General features: G+C 44.4%; 1 long non-coding RNA gene across 1 annotated transcript in view; it reads right to left on the bottom strand.

The window, feature by feature from the left end:
• Positions 1-852: 852 nt before the first annotated feature.
• The window catches only part of LOC138163839 (uncharacterized), a 26,385-nt gene continuing 7,030 nt past the window's right edge, over positions 853-20,207 (bottom strand). Inside the window, exons 2-3 of the long non-coding RNA XR_011168935.1 lie at positions 1,881-2,341; positions 853-1,155 (exon numbers count right to left, since the gene is read on the bottom strand). This is a non-coding gene — a long non-coding RNA (uncharacterized lncRNA). The remainder of the gene's footprint in view (positions 1,156-1,880; positions 2,342-20,207) is intronic.

The following is a 20,207-nucleotide window of genomic DNA, read 5'->3' as shown; positions in this document are numbered from 1 at the left end:
TCTCCTGCTTTTTGAGGCTTCCCAAAATACTCTCTGCATGGATAGCACCTGTATTATCTTCAAGATCTCCATCTTCCATAGAAAACTGAGACACACAAAGACCAAGTGGTTTAAGACAGAAATGGAAAGTGGGCCTATAATTTCACTGCCATAGGAAACCGACTCCTAGATAAGGAAACTCTCTTATCCAATGAAGATTGGCACTTCTCTGCAACTGAGACTCTTAAGAATTGACCAGAGCCCTGAGAAACTGTCCATTTTACATATAGTATTGTGTAATGAACAGAGTACCAGCCTTGAAATCAGGAAGATCCGGGTTCAAAAACTGTCTCTGAGATATGTTGGCCCCTCTGTGGCCCTGAGCAAGTCACTTAACCTTTTATTGGCCCAGGAAGTAAGGTTAGAAGTCACAGAGAAGATGTTGACCTACCCTGGTGGAGGGAGCCTTCTCACCTCAGGGACTCCAAGGTCACTGGTCTTTACCACATTCTCCCAGATCCAGTCCTGCCTCTCAGGACTTTTTTCTCCACCATGACCTCAAGTCGGTACCTTTTCCCCACTTCCCCCCTTTCAGCTTCCTTTTGTGGAACATTCTACCATCATTAAGAATGTAAACTCCTCAAGGGGTGGGACTAGCTTTCTTTCTGATTCTATATGTATTCCCAGCATTAATAAATGCTTGTTGGCTTGCTGACTGTATAGACTCTGCCAAATGTCACATAACAAGGCTGCACCATCGTGTCCCAGCTCTCATGACACAGGCTTTGTTAATAATAGCAATAACTGATGAGGCCTGTAAAAAGTTCTTTATATATGGTAAGACACTGGGGCTTCAGCAGGAAGCTTGGGAGGCAAGTACTTTATTTTTAACTAGACTTGTGATTTAATCAATATAGGAGCTCCCTTAGACAATGCAGATCAGCATTAAGAGTCAGAGGTGGCAGGGAACTTAGGAGGCCAACCCTCTCATTTTACAGATAGGGAAACAGAGGCCCAGAAGGGGTGTGGCTTGGCCAAATTTGGCTTAGTCAAAATGCTAAGAGAGATGGGAAGGAATTACATTATGACGGTTTTCAATGGTCCAGAGCTTAAGGAATCATTTCCATTCTGAAGAAGAAAGGGTCTTATGCTTCTTAAATCCTGAAACAGCATTTTCTGGCACATAAGGACAAAGAGAAAGGAAGCAACATTAGCTATCTGTAGGACCCCAGCAGAGACGGAAGGTGCAAGGCCAGGATGCTATTGTCCCTATTAGAAGGAAGTTCTCCCACTTACCCAGGAGGCCCTGCCATGAGGAGGCTGGGGACAGCAGAGTCAGAAGGCCAAGGGTCTTCCTTAGCCAAATAGTTCAGGGAACAATAGGCTGGAGGGAAATCGGGACACCTTTGCCATTGGACTTCCCCCCCGGAAACCCAGGTTATAATAAAGGGCCTCCTGCTTCCTGTTCCTTAATGATCTTGGGGCAGCTCCAGCCAGGCTATGTGAATGGCATTCTAAAAAAGAAAATTCCAGACTGGAACTGCTGGGGAGTTTTTCTATTTTTAAAGTCTTCTGCTTAAACCCAGTTGCCTTTTAGGAATAGAGCACTATCAGGGAAGCACTGAAGAGTGCTTGCTGGCTTTGGAGCTGGAAAACCGTGTATGTTGGAATCCCAGACTGACAAGTCTCACTGAGTAGCTGTGAGTTCCCCATTTTATAGCAAGCAAATTCTCACTTCCTGCTCCCCGATGCCCCTGGCCCCATTACCTCAAGGCTACCGTGTGTTGCTGCTGCTGCCTGATTTTGTTCCCATCCAATTCAGCAGCCTTATCCCTTCCTGGCCCTTCTCCTCCTCTAACTTCCCTTTCGGTAGACTGTCAACAGCCCCCATGCACAATTACCAAGCCTCTTCTCATCCTGGATTTCTTTGTCTTGACTCTTCTTGTGCTCATGGAAACCAGGATCCCTCCAGAAGATGGTGCATCCCTGACCGAGCCCGCTGGGCTGGCACAGGTGGTTCCTTCTGTCTCATGCTTCCTGACACACCAGACCAGGGGCAGACCATATATTTTCACTCCCTGCTATTTCCAGATCTTCTCTTGGTCATCAGCTTAGATCTGGAGATGGAAGGGCTTGATGGCTACAAACTTATCCTTTTTACAGATGAGCCGAGAGAAGGGAAATCACATACTCAAGGTCATCTAGACAGTTGAGGTGCAGCACCAGGGTTCTACTGTTCCCTTTTCTTTCCCAATGAGATGAGGTCACATTCTCCAGTGCTGAGAAAGCCTCAGGGATCTGTGATCTTGATTGTGGGGGTTCTCTGTTGTTTTACAGCCCTTTCTTCTTTGAGAGTTGTCATCTGGAAGAGAGGGAAAGAATCCTTCAACCAGGCTCTAGAGAAACACTGCGATATTACAGGATCATAAGTCAGAACTGGCAGGGGTCACAGATTCCATCAAGGCCAATAGCCTCATATTATGAGTGAGGAAACTGAGACCCAAAGAAGCAAGGTGACTTAGACTCGATGGTTTTAAATAATAGTAATAATATCCAACATTTATATAGCACCTACTATGTGCTGGGCACTGTGCTAGGTATGTTATAATTTTATTATTTTATATTATTTATATATAATATGTATTTATGTACATACTGAGGAACCTCTGAAATCATTTTGAGCTCCCCCAAACCTGAGAAAGGCCTAAAATCTGGACTGGCCAATCAGGAGAGAGACATTTTTGGCCCACTCTGAGCTTAACCTACTATAATGCCTTGTGTGATCTGGTATAACAGACACGCTTTACTTTGCTCTCTGAGTAAACCCCAAATGCCCCTGTGTCAGCAACTACCTGATCAGGAGCATTCTTCTGTTTAGGACTGTCCAGGGTAGGATGTCTTGAACCTGACACTATCTTGAATAATGGGACTTTTTCTTATCTTGGTCTTTTAGGGACACATGTTCCTCTATGCTATGTTATGTCATGTTAATGCTAGAAGGAACAGACATCCTGGGTCTCTAATTTCAATTGACACCTTGATATTCTCTTATCTTATTGTACTTACAGTATTTCCAGTCAAGAAATTCCTTTCTCATATTATGGTTATATAGAGACTATAATTTTGGCTGACATAAGCATCCTGAGCCAGGAAGGGAGGGAGGCATAAGAGGGAATTGCTCTGAAAATGTAAGGTCCCTTTTGTCTATCCTTCCTTGGGCTCATTTTCACAATGAACTCCCATGTACATGTCTATATGCATGATCCTCCAGCTTTGAGAGAAATAAACATGCGAATGTGGCCTAATTTTGTTTGTTTTTCTTAGAATGAATTATGTAATGGTTGACGATACATATGTATATGCATATATATTACATATGTGTATATACATATGTATATGTGTACGGATATATATGGAGATAGAGCATATGTATGTATATAGAGATAGATATAAATATATGTGGAGAGAGAGAGTGTGTGTGTGTGTGTGTGTGTGTGTGTGTGTGTGTGTGTGTATGCAGAGAGAGAGAGAGAACCAGTCAACTAGAACTGGGAAGGCACTGAGCCTAGTATAGTCATAGGCACATAGTAGGTCCCTAACAAAAGTCTGTTGATTGATTGCCTAAGGTCACAGAAGCAATAAGTGGAAGAGGCAGGATTTGAACCCAGGTCCTCTGATTCCAAATCCAAGATTTCCCCGTTTCTTCTCCTATGCCTTTCTTCTTGTATCTATTGTATCCTCCTTTAGTTTTCTCTTCTTGAGGCTAAACTTTCCCAATGTCCTCAATCTCTCCTCATATGACCCATTTAGGAGACCCCTCCCAATTCTCTTTATCATCCATATGACATGGCTGTCAACATCCCACTTAAAATATGGTGCCTAGAACATAGCATAGTGGGATTATCACCTCCCTTTACTAGGAAACTGCCTCTTGGTGATCAGCCTGACTACATTTTTTTCAGCTGTTAGATTGTAGAGGGCCTGTTGTTAATTAAACCACCCCTCACTAAGCAGTAAGGGGCCTCTTCCTCTAGTGAAGGGGATTCAAAAGTCAAATCACATCTTGAATTGTGGGCCAATCCAACACTACACAGCTAGGAAATACCAGGGACAGGACCTTATCAGCTCTTATTCATTCATTCAAAAAGCATAAAGATTCAGAGGAGAAAATACAAACTAAATTCTCAGATACCCCCCCACCCCTCACCCCCAGTGCTAACCAGTCTCCTTAGCCAACACCAGTTTCTAGCTTTCTTTGGAGGAATTAAACTACTTCAGAGGACTATGTCTTTAAGGTTAAATCCTGGCCTGGGGCAGCAACAAGGAGTAATCCAAAGAAAGCTGGTTATGGAATCCAGAGACTACCATCCAAACTAGCTGATTCTAGGCTATCATCAGTCAGTGTTTCTTGACCAGTTACTATGTGTCACAACCTCGGGTAGGTACTGGGGACTCAGATAAAAGGAACAGAACAATCCCAACTCAAAAGGAGCCGATGTTCTATTGAGGGAGACAAGGATCCATCCATCCATCCATCCATCCATCCATCCATCCGTCTGTCCGTCCATCTGTCCATCAGAACATCTGTCTATCTTTCTGTCTGTCTCTCCATCTCCCCAGTTATCTACCTATCTGATCTGTGTATCCATCTCTCTCACTGTCTGTCTATCCATCTATCTACTTATGTAATCTATGTATCTACCCATTTATCCATTCATCTATTTGTCTATCCATCTGCCCATCTATTGATCTATCTAATCTATGTATCCATTTATCTATCATCCCTTCATCTATCCCTCTATAATCCATCCATCCATCCATCTATATCTTTCTGTCGATACTTATGTTCAGAATATAAAGGGAATAAATGCAAAAATATACAAGGTAGTTTGGGAGGGAGAACTGGATCCTTCTACTGTGACAATGACCTAAGAATGATCATAAACATCAGAAAGAGAGAGGTCGTAAAGGTATTTATAGAATCTGGGAGATTGACAAGATGTGCTCTGTTAGTGTAATGGGAAGATGGCAGGATTCAGAGTCACGAGGCCCGGCTGTAAATTATGACTCCCACACTTAGTAGCTGAGTGAACACAGATAAGTTCCATAACTGCTCAGAGCCCCAGTTTCCTCACATGTATAAGGGGGGGCAATATTTGTAATACATCCCTTGTTGAAATGTGAGGTAAGGGCTTTTTTTTTTTTTTGGAGGGGGGAAGGCGGGGCAATTGGGCTTGTGACCCACCCTAGGTCACATGGCTAGTAAGTAAGGGCTTTTTTAAACCTTAAAATGCCTTATTTAAAGTCTTTCAGATAGTTGCTAAATTAAGTAACTATTACCATTTATTACTATTGTTATTAGAAGGTGAATGTGCTGAAGGTGGGAGTTGAGCTGTTGTAGTCAAATTTCATTCAAATTTCAGTTCGCTGCTTTACTCACTGCTAATGCAGCCTTCACTGGCTCAAACCACCCTGTGTCCTGGGTGATTCATTAACACCCTGGTTCTATCACATTCCCCTGACCTTCTACTTGGCATTCCAAAGGTCTTCCTCAGACACACAATTCACATACATCTTTGTTCTTTTGGCTGTTCTGGAGGGAAGGCTAACGTGTGCCTGAGAAGATAAACTCACTTCCCTTTCTCATTGTTTCTCCTCTGCTGTAAGGCACTATGGGCAGCTCACTGGAAAAATACCCATGTTAGACATGCAGCATGAAAGAATGAAAACAATGCCAAATTTGGAGGCAGCAGGGGCTGGGTGCCGATCCTACCTCTGACACTTAATAGCTGTGTGATCAGGAGCAAATCACTATCTTGGCCTCAATTTCCTCATCTGTAAAAGGGGATAATAATCCCATAGTACTCAATCTGGCATGAATGTGGCAGAGACCAAAGGAAATAACATAGATTATGTAATTTTCAAAGCTTCAAGTAAGATATGAATGTCAGTTCTCCTATTTCTTATTATTATCGAAAGGCAGCTTGCTGTGGTGGCTACAGGGCTGGCCTCAGAATCAGGAAGATGTGGGTTCAGTTCCAACCTCTGACCCCAAGAAACTTACTTAACTTCTCAGTGTCCCAGGCAGGTCTCTAAGATTGTAAATTCCAAAGCAAGTTCCAATTTACACTAGTAAAGGAAGTTTCCTAATTTGGAACTCAAAAAATTATTTCAAAAAAGTATTAACAATTGTTTTTACATATAATTGAGAAAAAATACGATAAAAACAGTCTTAAAAAAATAAAGGAAGTTTCCTTAGCTGGGAGATCTCCCTGCAACACTGAAATTATAGGTCTGCTAAAAAAAAAACAGGTTATCCTCATTATCACATCTTCTTCTTTCTCTACAGCCTCACCGCTCTGGGACCAAAAGGCTTTTCTGGAGCTCCAGCCTTCAAGAAGTGCATCACTGAATCTTTCTGCAGCTTGTCAATCTTTCTAAGAGACCATGCCTTTTTCTATTGTCTCATTCAATCAACAAGCATTTAGTAATTACCTACTATGCACCAAGCATGGTGTGGGTTGCTGGGAATACAAATTCAAAGAATGAGACAATCCCAACTAAAAAGGAGTTTGTATTCCCAGAGGGAGGACAAGTCTATAGATAAGCAGGTATAGGGTAATTAGAGAATAAATACAGGGTAGTTAATTGCAAAGCAGTTTGGGAGGGAGGGCACCCCCAGCTTTGAGAGATTTGTTACTGAATTAATGATGTTGTCCTTTGGAATGAATAAGCATGTCCAAGTTGGTCTAAAAATCTGCTGTCCACCTAGTTTAGGCAGCTGCTCAATGGTGTTTGACTGGGCTGACCCCTACTGGTGAGATAAGGGATTCATGAGACGCTGTCGGCTGTCATTCAGGGCTGCTGGGGAGAGCTCTTCCAGAATTTCATTTTCACTTCACTCTGCACCCAGTCTTAAGGAGCCACTTTAGTAACTTGGTCTGAGAGCCAAAGATACAATATGCAGTCATGTAAGTAGGAGGAATTTTGAGAATGAATTTAAAAAAGAAAACCAAATACTTATTAGTAAGATTATATTACTATGTGTCACAAATGGTACTAGGCACCAAGGAAACAAAAATAATCAAGCCTTATAGTCCTGGCCCTCTATAGCTCATATTCTAACAGAAAAGACCACACAGGAAGGGGAGATAAAGTGGGTGCTCTCACCTGTGGCAGGCTTTGGAGATGGCCAGTTTGTGGCCAGGTGCCCTGGTTCTAGACAAGATAAAGTAAAAGCTCACCTAGTGAACCCAGGACCTGAGGGGCTAGGGTTCAAGTTCAGGTGAGAGGAGAAGGACCACAGTACAGGAGATGTGTCAGAAGAAAACATGGGATCATAGAGTCCAGGTGGGGAAACTGAGGCCCAGAGAGGTCAAGTGCCTTCTCCAAGGTTACTTAGGTATCAGATGTGGGATCTGAACCTGGGTCCTCAAGTTCCTAAGGCCATTCTTTCCCCTTTAGGGCTGTGCTGGGACAGGTCTGTTCTCATTAGTTGGGAAGAGCACTGATTTTGTAGTCAGAAGACCTGGTGCTTCACCTCTCTTGGCCTCAGTTTCCTCATCCAGCCTATGAGGGGGTTGCAGTAGATGAGCCTTTGAGGTCATCTAAGACACCCTGTAACTTCACAGGCTCATGATCCAGGACATGCTCTCCTCAGGCATACAGGCCTCCAAAGCACTGTTTGAGCCAAGCCAGAGGTTCTAAGAGGACATGTATAATCAGTGAGTCAGGTCAGGGGAAGGACCGAATTCATTTTTGCTTGGCAAGCTCTGTTTGTCAAGCAGCAAGCTGTATAGTGATGGAGGGTCCATATAGCTAACCTATATAATCACCTTGCCCAGTCTCCCTGAGAGCACAGATGATTGCTGGGCCCCGGGTACTTATATTTCAAGCTTCTCCCATTGGGAAACAGCCAAGTGATAGAGATAGATTGCACTTGTTTGTGGCCTCATGTTTCAGGGGAAGTCTGGATGAAGGCCTAATAGAATTAATTACCTCTCCATTTTCCAAGCTGAATGAGGTAAGAGGCAGTTTTACATAGATGGACAAACAATGCTAAGTACTACAAATTTCCTGGCCCTTCCTTGTCTGTGATGTTGACAATCAAACAACCAACATTTATTAAAGACTTACTATGTGCCAGATTCTGTGCTAGGTGCTGAGGATACAAAGAAAAACTGAAAACTGTCCCTGCCCTCAAGAAGCTCCCATTCTAACAGAGAAGACAACTTGACATAAATAGAAAATACAAAATATATACAATGTAGGCCAAGGTGACTGGAGATAGCAGTGCCGTGAAAACCCAGAGAGGGAAAATATAGCCAGGAGAAGGAGCCTAATCGAACCCAACGCTACACAGACATCCAGAAAGATGGAAAGACTGAGAAAAGGTCATGATTTGGCTATCCTATTGAGTATAACGAGTGGGGAAGGAAAGAAAACGACTGTTGGACCAAACCAGGAAGAGGGCTTGGCGAGCTGTGAGAAGTGGCCAGAAAGGGATTTGAATCAAAAGATCCTAAGTTCAGAGGGTACCCTAGAGACCACTGAGTTCCCCCCTTCTTGAAATGAAGTGATGACATAGAGGTGAATCCTAGGAATCAAAACTGGAAGAGAGGAGAGCATAGCCAGGGAAGGTGAGGTGATAGTTTCGAAAAGGGGTGGAGAGACTGGAGTTCCAGGGAGGACAGAGAAGGGAGGCATAGGGGGAAATGGAATGACAAAAGCTTAGGATCAGATAAAGGAATTTCCAAATTCTTCAACATGGGACTGGAACATTTCTGGGTAATGGAAAATCAAAGATATGATCATTCTAGTCTGTCCAGGCACTTATGAGATGCTTTTTCATTCATTTGTTTGTTCACTCATTCATCCATTTGTTCATTCCTTCCTTTGAAGAAAGACTTATTAGCAAAAGGAGAGGGCAGGGCTATATTTAGAAATGGAGATAATGGAAAAAGAAAAAGGTCAATTAAAATTTTTAAACAATAATCAACAAGTAGTCATTAAATGCCTACTGGGTTCCAAGCATCATGAGGATACAGATATGAAGAAGGAAATAATTCTTATCCTCAATGAGCTTACATTCCATCAGGAGACCACACCCCCCTCCCCCACACAAACAAACAAAAATGACTGTGATGCAAGAGAAATCAAGAGATGGTCCAGGCAAAAGCCTTAAGAAATTGGAGGAGGCCACACTTCCCCCGGGATGTCAACAAGGATGGCTTCCCAGTGGAAGTGGCATCTGAGTTAGGCCTTGAAGGAAGACAGGGTCTTTAAAAGACTGAGGGAGGGGTGTGGGTGAACAGTAGGGGGAGGGGTGCACTTCCCATGCATGAAGGCACCCTGATATCCAGACATCCCCAGGGAAAGTAATATGTCTTCAAGGAAAGAGCACTTAGAATCCAGAGACCTGGTATAGAAATGTGGCTAGACATATTAGCTGTGGGACCATCTCTCTGAGCCTCAGTTTCCTCATCTGCAAAATGAAGATAATATCATTTGTGCTACCTACCTCTTATGTTGATCTCAGAATGCCATATAAGGGTGAGCTGCTATGATTAAATATAATTACTCTCTTCTTAATAATAACAAATTCATCAGAGGAACCACACAAATCCAGCAAACAAATAATTAACTTTCTGAATACACCGAGGCACATTTTCACTCTAAGCTCTGAAGTTTGGTCTCTGAGCCAGCCCACCTCCTTCCTGACATTCCCAAATTTTAAACAGCATCTACTTTATTTGGTATTGCTTCTGGACACAGTGGTGGTGATGGAGGAGTATGTGGGCTCTGGAGGGCTCAGGGCTGTCCCTTGGGGGTCAGAGGCCTGGAGAAAATCACACTGTGTCACATCAAATGCTAGTTCGTTTATACAACTGAAATGGGCCACAGCGCCACATCAGAGGGCAAGCCTGAAGGGGAAAGGACCTTTTATAAAGGAGGCTGGAGAGGATGATGAGGGAGGAGGGGTGACACGGAAGCAGAGTCCTGGGATAACCACTCCAGGTGGCTCCAGGTGCCCCAAACTGATCTCAGGATCTGAGCCATTTCCTAGCTTGGGCTGCCGGGATAGGAGTCTAATCATGGAGGAATTCACAAACGTGGTGCTCAAGGCTCCATTCCCAGGAATGACGAGTTATTTTGGGCAGATTACTTCCTTTCTGGATGTCCCTGAATTCCCATCTAGAAGTTAAAAGTTAATAATCGCCTCCTCTTGAGCTCCAAGTAGTACCAGGACAGGAAAAAGGATGGACCAGGGCCAGCATCAGAGCATCTTCCAGGGCATTCCCAGCAAAGTGGGCTCAGAAACCAACCTCTAGGGAGTGTCCATTTAGGCAAAGGACGAGACCATTGGAGGGTAACAATATCTTATCTCCAAGGTGATTCAATCCACGTGGAGATGTATTAGCTCTGAATAAAATACAGCTGATTCCCCAGGCAGGGAAATGCAATTACAAATTCTCACTCTCTGTCTACCCTTTGGAGAAACTGAGTTTTTATTACCCACAATGCACTGGGCCATAAATTGATTAGCTATTAATAAAATGCTATAAATGTACATTTGACAATTACAGTATGACCTCACAAATAGACTGTTAAAGGAGGAATGTGCTTATTATGAGTTAGAAAAAAAAATCTAAACTAGAGAATTTTTTTTTTACTTTTTTTGGAGGGAAATTGGGGTTAAGTGACTTACCCAAGATCACACGGCTAGTTTTTGTGTTAAGTGTCTGAGGCTGAATCTGGACTCAGGTTCTCCTGACTCCAGGGCTGGTGCCCTATTCATTACACCACCTAGCTGCCCCTAGAGAATTTTTTTTTAAAGGAAGATCATTTTTATTTTTCACCAAATAAAGTGAGAGGGTTTAGGCTAACCAAGTATGGTCAGGAACCAAATTAAATTCAACAAACATTTATTTATATTTAATGTTTTTTTATTTCATTTATTTATATTTAACATTTTCTACATTCCAGGCACCAGGGAAACAAAGACAAAACTAACAACAACTAAATAGTCCCTGTCCTCAAGGAGTTTCCAGTCTGCTGGCCGTGTGCCGTAATGCACACAATAGTCCGGAGTTCCCTGTTCTCTTCCTGGCTCTGCTGATACTTAGCTATATAGCCTTGATATAGGGGAAAGAATGCTGAAGTTGACTTAGAAGAACATTGAACTAAGATTTGATAACTGTGAAGAATCTATTTGATAACTATGAAGAATAACATTTATATATTGTTTTAAGGTTAACAAATTATATATATACACACATGTGTATGTATGTGTGTATACATATACATACACACATATGTGTATATGTGTGTGTATATCCTTGTGTTTTGGGAAACTGCCTCAGCCAACACAGATCAGTAAGTGTTCTCTGAAAACTGGGGTCTTAGAGGGTTGAGGAGGGGAGGTATTAGAAGGCTAAGTGAATGGCCTCAGGTCTCAAAGCCATTCCTTCTCAGAGGCAGGATTTGAAATTAAGGAGTCCTGATTCCTGGATTAACCCTCCATCCATTCTACCAGTGGTTTCAAACTCAAATAGAAACCTGGGCCACTAATGGTACATAAGAAATCCTGAGGGCAGTCTACTGACTAAGTTTGAAAATGTGATATTATCTGTGTTTCACTGTATCTTAATTTATTTTGTTAAATATTTGCTGGTCACATTTTAATCTGTTTTGGGCTCCACTGGGGGTCCTGTAGGGCTGTGTATTTGACCCCTCTGTTCTATACCATGCTGCCTCTAGCATGTGTGAGGCACAGACTACACCTATTATCATTCCCATTTACCAGATAAAGAAACTGATGTTCAGAGAGCATAGGTAACACTCATGGACATGCAGAAAGCAAGGGAAATCAGTTTGGGACACAGGTTCTATGTGAGAACTTTCCTGACCTGACAACAGAGAGCAACTGAAGATCTCTCACTTTCCTTTCTCCCCCTCCCGGGGTGATGAATAAATCACTGGATGGACCGATGAGAGAATGAATGAATTGGAGGAAAAAAATGGCTTGGGTTAACAGGTCTCAAAATTTGAAGCCCTGTCAGCTAAAACCCCACTTTCCAAGAAAGCCTGTTCTGATCCCCCTAGATGCCAATGTCTTCCCCTCTGGGATGAATTTCTACCTACTCTCTATATGCCTTTTATGGGCCCAATTCCTTCCTTGTCTCTCCCATTCGAATGTAAAGTCTTTGAGGGCACAGATTGATCTTGTCTTTCTTGGCACTGTGCCTGGCGCATCAAGAGCACGTAATTAATGCTCAGTAACAGACAGGTGGCTCCAAATAGTAGAGAGAGAGACGGCCAGGATATCAGTCAGGGACTCTCAGAAACCATCTAGTTCAACCCGTACGGTAGCAGAAATTCCCTTTACAATCTCTTCAACAAGCAGCTGCTCAGCTTCTCTCTAAATCTGTCCCCTGCATCTTCTCTGCTCATGGCTACAAGTACCACTCAATGGTACCAAGATGATGATGAGGACGCTGGCAAACATTTAAGTGCCTACTGTGTTCCAGACACTGGGCTGAGTGCCCTACAAACAGCATGTCATTTGATCCTCACAACAAGCCTAGGAAGGAGAACACATCCTGTTCATTTTCATGATTCTGCCCTTGAGATGCCTGCCCTGTTACAACTGGGAAGGGGAAAGAAAAGGGATGAGCCGATCTTTAGAGGGGAGGTTAACAGATCACAGGAAGGTGATTGGAGTGGGAAGGGACTTTCTGGGTAGCAGAAAGGAGGCAGCATGGCACAGTGCTCAAGGTGCTGAATTCTGAGTCAGAAAGATCTGCTTTCAAATCCCAGCTATTCCACGTACTGCCTGTAGAACCCTGGGCCACTCATTTAACGTGACCAAACCCCAGTTTCCTTGTCTGTAAAATGAGTGGAATGGACTGGATAAGCCCTAAGATTTCTTGTATCTCTAAATCTATAAGTCTAGGACCTAATTCAACCCTATCATGTTATAAGTGAGGACAGTGAGATCCAGAGACAGGAAGAAATTTTTCCAAGGTCACAGAGAGAGTAAAGGACAGAACCAGGATTCAAACCCAGATCTTCTCTAACTCCAGTCCCTTCTCCCACTATCCCTACCATGGCCAGTGCCTTCCACCCGACAGTATCTCCTATTAACAGCGTGTATAATCTGAACATACATATGTTTGCATGTCGTCTCTCCCATTAGGCTGTGAGTTCCCTGAGGACGGACTTTGTTTGTTTGTTTGTTTGAATTTTCCTTGTATCCTGAGCACTTAGCAAAATGCCTGGTATGTGGTAAGGGCTTAGCAAATTCTTGTTGACTGACTGGCTCTCAAATAGACTGCCTGTACTTAGGAAAAGCTGAGAGATGAGACAAGAGAGATGTGTATCTGTACAGGCTCCACGACGCCCTCGCAGGACCAGCATAAAGCTTGGGAGCGAGCTGGCGACTTGCAAAGCCCCCCCACATCCTGGAACCCATCGGTTCACACGGCCGGATGAGCAGGAGACAGCTCTCAGTAAAACATTGGAGCAATTTAAGGAAGCAATGCCCCATGAAAATTTAAACCCACAATCATGTTCAGAGGCAGGGAAGATGAAGCAACATTGAACAAATGCTATTTGTGACTTCCCCAGGGACCCAACTTATCTCCTCTATGCTTGTAGATTCTCCACAAGACATTTGCCACAAAGAACCCCATCTCACGGTCTTCTTCATAGGTTTGCAAAATCCTTTAATAGGCATGATGATCTCATCTAGTACTCAATGAAAGAACCCGACGAGGTAGGCAGGGTAGCTCTAATTCCCTATTTTATAGGGGAAGAGAAATTTAGAGGAGTGTAATCCCAAGCTCTGGTTAGTGACCAAGTAGGGACTACAACACAGGTCTTCCAAGTCAGTCAATCAATCGATAAGTACTTATTAAACACCTACTGTAAGCCAGACACTGTAGACCCAAAGACAGAAATGAAACAATCCTTGACCTAGGGGCAGTTGGTTGACTAGTCCCAGAGTCAGGAAGACCTGAATTCTAATCTGTATAACCCTGGACAAGTCATTTAATCTGTGTTTGCCTCAGTTTCCTCATCTATAAAATGAAGATAATAATAGCACCTCCTTGCAGGGTTTGTCGTAAGGAGCAAATGAGATAATATTGTAAAGCACTTAACACAGTCAGGAGCATCAAATGAGATCATATTTGTAAACCATTTAGCATTGGGCCTGCTGCACAGTGGGCACTTAATAGTTTCCTTTCTTTCTCAAGGAGTTTCATTCTAACAGTATATACAAAATAAATAGAAGGCAACCGTGTGTGTTTGCTTTTGTGGGAGGTAGCACTTGCATTAAATTTTAAAGAAACAATGGACTTAGAAGCCGTGGGGAGGAGCGGGGGCATTCCAGGCAAAGGCAGGGAACATGGTTCCCAATCTTTTGACATGTGAAGTCATCTTATTACCATTCAAAATTATGTGACCTTTCCTTTCCCCACCATGATTGTTTAGTCTCACCAGGCTAAGATCCACAGTAGGGGTGATGACTTTGCTGGGGCAGATGTCTATTGGGGAGATATTCCCAGGAGTACTGACCATGTGAACTTTGGCCAAGAGGTTGTGGGTCTTGCCCGGGTCACACAGCCAAGACATCTAGGACTCTGATTTTTTTACCCACAATGTTGTTCTGCCTCTCCTAATATAAGTTGTTTTATTTTTGTCCCTTAATTGAGAAGGTGCGTGATGATAAAAATAACAATGCCTGGTGTTCTTATGGGTTGAGGACCCCTTGTAATCAATCATTCCTCAGTCAACAAATTGACGATGAGTGCATTACACGGGCCATAATCCCAGAGGTCTATACTTGTGTCGGAACAAAAAATGAAAAAGGTATCTAGCAAACAGTCACGGCAAGTAGTCTAGTCCAGGGGTGGGAAACCTGTGGCCTCTAGGCCACATGTGGTCCAAGTAAGAAGCAGAAAGGGGGGGTGAAGGTTGGATGGTCTGGCCCCCTCCCCAAAATGAAGAGGTTAAGCCCCTCTTCCTAGATCTCAAGGCTAGGGTGTGTCAAAGGCGTAGGTCTTGGCTCTGAGTCTGGCTTTCTGTTGGTCACAGAATCATAGAGATAAAAAACATTTTAGAGATGATTTAGCCCAACCCCTTCCTTCTAAAGAGCAGGCAATAAATCACACTTTAAAAGTGTTCAGAGCCTCTCCTAGGCCTGATGGGGACAGGGAGCTAGGGGGTGGGGGTAGGGAGAGGGGAGAAGAGGAGAGGAGAAATCTTTTCTTTAGATGAACCATTAACTTTTAGTGTCTTCTTCATGATCATATTAAAAGAGTTACTTTCCAATTATACTGGGAATAAACACTAGCATGGTGTTCTCAGGAGCATCAACATCTGGCATTGCCTCTGGGACTGCAGGATACACATCTGTCACCATAGCAGCCAGCAGCTGCCTGCACCCAAGTCCTTCAGTAATGGGAATGGGAAAGGCTCCTTCAGCTTGTGAATGCAGAGAAGGCAGGACACTCATTGGGGGCCCCAAGCCAAGGGTCCTTGCTACCAACTCTGCCTATGGTCATGTTGTGGGGTTCATGCATGTCCTGTGTTGGTGAAGGGAAGATGATGCTGTCAAGGGAGAATAATGAAGGGTTGAGGAGAAAAGCAGGAAGAGCCCGACTCATTAAGGAATCCACAGATGTTTGGTGGGGAACTTCCATGGGCGGTGGGGAGGTGTGGCCCCCTCCACACCTATTCTCAGCAGATTCCAGACTGAGTTCCCACCTCCCCACATCCTCTGGGAAGCCATCACCCTAGCTCCTCCTCTCGATCACGTCTCATCAGGGCTGCTCTGAGAGCTGCCTGAATCTTAGTGAATCTAATCATGCCCTCTGAGACAGCTCCATAGAGCGCTGTGCTTGGTATCAAGGAGACTCAAGTTCAAATCTGGCCTCCGATATTTACCAGCTGGGTGATCCTGGCAAGTCACTTCACCTCTGTCTGCCTCAGTTTCCTCATCTGTGAAGTGGGGACCATAATAGCACCTAGCACCCAGGATTCTTGTGAGGACCAAATGAGATAATAGAGGCAAGCACTCAGCAGAGGGTCTTCCCCCTTTTCCACTGCATCTCTCCTAGAAAAAGTCCAGCCAATGAGTTCTGAGATCTCCTCCATGCAGCCTGGCTGAGGAGGCAGCAGCAGCTGTGGCATCAGAGGGGCTGGGTTTGAATCCTACTTTTGCTGCCTTCTGGAATCCCATTCTCCAGACTCTGCCTTTGAGTACTGTGAAATGCTTGGTTTTTCAGAGAACTTCCCATGCAGTAGGTACCTGATGGAATGCCGGGGGGAAAGTAAACCCTACCACCAACTGCACAGGTCCTCGCTCTGCCGGGGCTGTCCTGCTATAGACCTTAAAATGTGGGGCAGAGTTTCCTACTGGGGAGAAAAGGGGCCAGGAAGACCCAGGAAAAGAGACCCACCTCAGACACCTACAAGCTATGCGACTCTGGCCAAGTCGTTCCAATGGTGTGGTCTTCTCCGTACAGTTCACAAATTCAAAGGCTTATAGATTGAAGTGACCCCAGAGGTCACCTAGTTCGACATCTTCATTTGACACTCAAGTCAACGAATGTTTAATAAGCACTTACTAGATACTAGGAACTGTCTGAAGGCTAGGAAGATGAACAGAAGCAGAAAGACAAGCCCTGTCCTCAAGGAGCTTACATTCCAATGGGAAAACCAAGTCAGGAAAACTGAAGGAGAGGAAGATTTAGAAGGCACATAGAGTGCCTTCTGGGGGCAGCTAGAGAAAGCAAAGAGAGTAGAGACTGGAGAAAATGGAGGAGCCAGAAGGGCAGAGTAGAGGGGAGCAATGAACTTCTAGGGTTAGGAGGCTTCTTTGGCCTGGAAGGAAAAGCCCAGAGTCAAGAACGAAGCCTGGAGAGGAATGAAGACATGGCACTTTCCTTAAAATGGAGGTTCTTTTACAGATGGGGAAACTGAGGCCCAGAAGTTACACTTAACTAAAATTCCCCAGGGGCAGCCCTGGGATTCAAACCCAAGTCCTCCAACTACCATTCATTCAACACATGGGGAAGGTACTAAGGATACAGGAATAGAGAGAGGACTATACAGATTTCAAGATGGAAAGGGTCTTCAAAGTAATCTGGTCCATGTCCCCTCATTTTCTAGTTGAGGAAAGTGAGGCCCAGGAAGGTAAAGTCTCATAAAGTAAAGGGCACATAGCTAGTGAGTAGCAGAGCCAAGATTTGAACTCAGGTCTGTTGTCTCTAAATCTAGTGTTCTTTCTGCTGTCTGGGCTGCTTCTCAAGGAGTTTAAAACCTAATTGTAAATATAGACACAATAACCATGATCTTAAGGAGGGTTGGAGGACCACAAAGGAGGTGAAGTCTAGGCCAGAGGTAGGGAACCTGCAGCCTTGAGGCCATGTGGCCCTCTAGGTCCTCAAGTGCAGCCCTTTGACTGAACACAAATTTCACGGCACAAATCTCCTTAATAAAAGGATTTGTTCTGTAAAACTTGGCTGCACCCAAGGACCTAGAGGGCCACATGGCCTCGAGGTTGCAGGTTCCCCAGCCCAGGTCTAGGCAGAGGTCTAGCTAGTAGAAAGGAGGACTCTGGGTCTTGGCAGTGATTACCTGGTGAGCAGACACACATCCTACCCCTTACTGGGATTTCAGTGAAGATGCACCTCCTCCCCCTACACTCCTAATCAATACTACCTGCTACTGTAATAGGAATTCAATTTGAAGCAATGAAAGGAACCTTGCTTTCACGCCTGAAAGGGTCTAAAAAATCCATAAGCATTAGAAGGACGCAGCCAAGTGGGCTTTCTCGCTTGCCTTTTTTCAATGTTAGTTTAATTTGTCCCCGTTGAATCCATTTTCAATACAATCCCATAAGCATTATTAAGCGTCTACTCTGGTGGGACCTTACAGGCTAGACCTGGGGTCCCTAGAGCATTTCCTGAGCAGCTGGACCAGGGGAGGGAGGAGGCAGGGGGCGGATGGGCAGGCTGGCAGTGCTCACGCACCCTCACCAGGAAGCCACAAACACTCTCAGGACCTGAGCTACAAAACCACAAATGGTAACTGGTGGTCAACACTTGATTCAATAAGCAGTTATTAGGCACATTCACAGGGCCGAGCACTGTGCTAGGCACTAGGGGGCTCAACAATAAAGCAGACTTTGTCTCTGCCCTCAAAGAGTTAGAGCTTATGCTTGATAGTGGCACCAGAAGATTTCCATCCTGAAGGACAGGGCAAGAGTTTTAAAGCCGAATTAGGGATAGTATCTGAGGGGGTTCCCAAAGTACACAGAGCTCTGAGCATAAAGTCAGGAAGATTTGAGTTCAAATCTGGCTTCATAGCTGTGTGACACTGGTCAAGTGACTTAACCTCTGCCTCAGTTTCCTCAACTGTAAAATGGGGATCATAATAACATCTGCCTCAGCAGGTTAGTTGTAAGGATCAAATGAGAAAATATCTGTAAAGTGTTCAGTGCAGAGCCTGGCACAGAATAGGTGTTCAATAACAGTTTATTCCTTTCCCCCTCATCCCTCTCTGAACTCCCTCTAACATCAAAAAGTTATGTGGATTCCCCACAATACAATAATTCAGTGCAAGAATTAGAGGATCAAAGATTTAGGGTAGAAGGAATCTTGGAGGTGATTGAGTCCACTCATTTTAAGGGGAAACTGAGGCTGAGAGGTACAGTTAACAGCTGTTGTTTTGGCAGGATTTGAACCCACTGCGCTGCCCACCTCCCTCAACAGCTAGAAACCCAATGAGAATTTAGTGAATTCCTACTACACTCCATCCAGCAGAGGCAGCTTGGTGGCATGGATCAGGACCTGGGGTCAGGGCCTCCCTCTGATCTACACTGGCCATCTGACCCTGGGCAAGGAGGCTGACAGACGAGAGCTGGGGAGGCTCCAGGGAGCGCCCTAACCTGGAGCTCTGAACAAGGCTGAAAGCCCAGGCCCTGACCATGTCCTCCCCTCAACAGAAAAGAGACCCACGCTAAGAGGAGAAAGGCAGAGGCAAACTGCCTTGGTAACTGACCCCAGGAGGCTCGCCTTTTACCCAGGGGGGAGGGGGCTGGGATGCCACATGGAGACAAAGTATCACTCTAGTCCGCATTTTTCCAATATCTATGGATTGATGAGATACATGATCAAACATGGCCGAGTTCAGCAACACCTTTAAAAGAACTGGCATTTCATTGCTAACAAGAGCCTATATTCAGAGGCTCAGATTTCATAACTGGAATAGATTTTAAGGCTGGCCTAGTCCAACCCCCACCCCCATTTTGCCAACAAGAAAACCAGGGGTCTGAGAAGATAAGTGACTTGGACAGGGCCACACAGGTAATTAAGTGGGAGATGGGGCTGCAACCCAGGATTTCCTGACTCCAAGGCCTGAACATGGTAGATAAGATACTTTAGATGCACAGTCTAAAGAAGGCATATTGGAGGAGGCCCTGCAGAGCCATGGAGGCTGGAGAGGTCATAACAATAGCTGACATTTCTGCAACTTTAAGGTCTGTGAAGCTCTTCACAGAATCCTCACAGCAACCCTGGGAGATGGGTGCTATCATCATTCCCATTTTACAGATGAGGAAACTGAGGCATAGAGAGGTTAATGAATTGGCTAGCCACAGCTAGTAAGTGACTGAGGCTGGATTTGAACTCATGAAGATGAGTCTCCCTACTCTATTTATTGCACCACCTAGCTTCCCTTTACTCATTGGTAACAAGGATGAATTGCCTGCCTCCCTGGGTCCTCTGGAGTAGGAAAGGGCCTTCAAGGTCATTTAATCCAACCCCCTCATTTTCACAGAGAAGGAAACTGAGTCCCACATATAGTAGGAGAGACCTTTCCAGGTTCATATAGACTGAACACCAGTACCAGGATCTGAACAATAACTCCAAATTCAGGGCTATTAAGCTGGTGAAGGCTGTTATGCAGCTTTGGAGAGTGGAAATCTGGCTGATTCAAGCAAGTGCTCATATCTAGCCTGGTTTCCTATAAAGATGTCAGCATAAAAGGTCTATATACACTGTAGCAGATGTAGAACCAATGACCTGTCAGGGGCTAGAACATGGTGGTGGTAGCAATGTGAGCAGGGGTAAGTGGCATGGATCCAGGTCCAGAGAGGAGCTCCCTGAAGGATGTATTACAGTAGTAGTAGTAGTAGTAGTAGTAGTAGTAGTAGTAGT

This window comes from Petaurus breviceps, unplaced genomic scaffold (genome assembly GCF_028583685.1).
Source record: "Petaurus breviceps papuanus isolate PSGF00001 unplaced genomic scaffold, PetGlider_PUasm1.0 188, whole genome shotgun sequence".
Classification (NCBI taxonomy): domain Eukaryota; kingdom Metazoa; phylum Chordata; class Mammalia; order Diprotodontia; family Petauridae; genus Petaurus; species Petaurus breviceps.
Note: the sequence above shows the minus strand (reverse complement) of the source record. Positions and strands in the feature narration are given on the sequence as shown.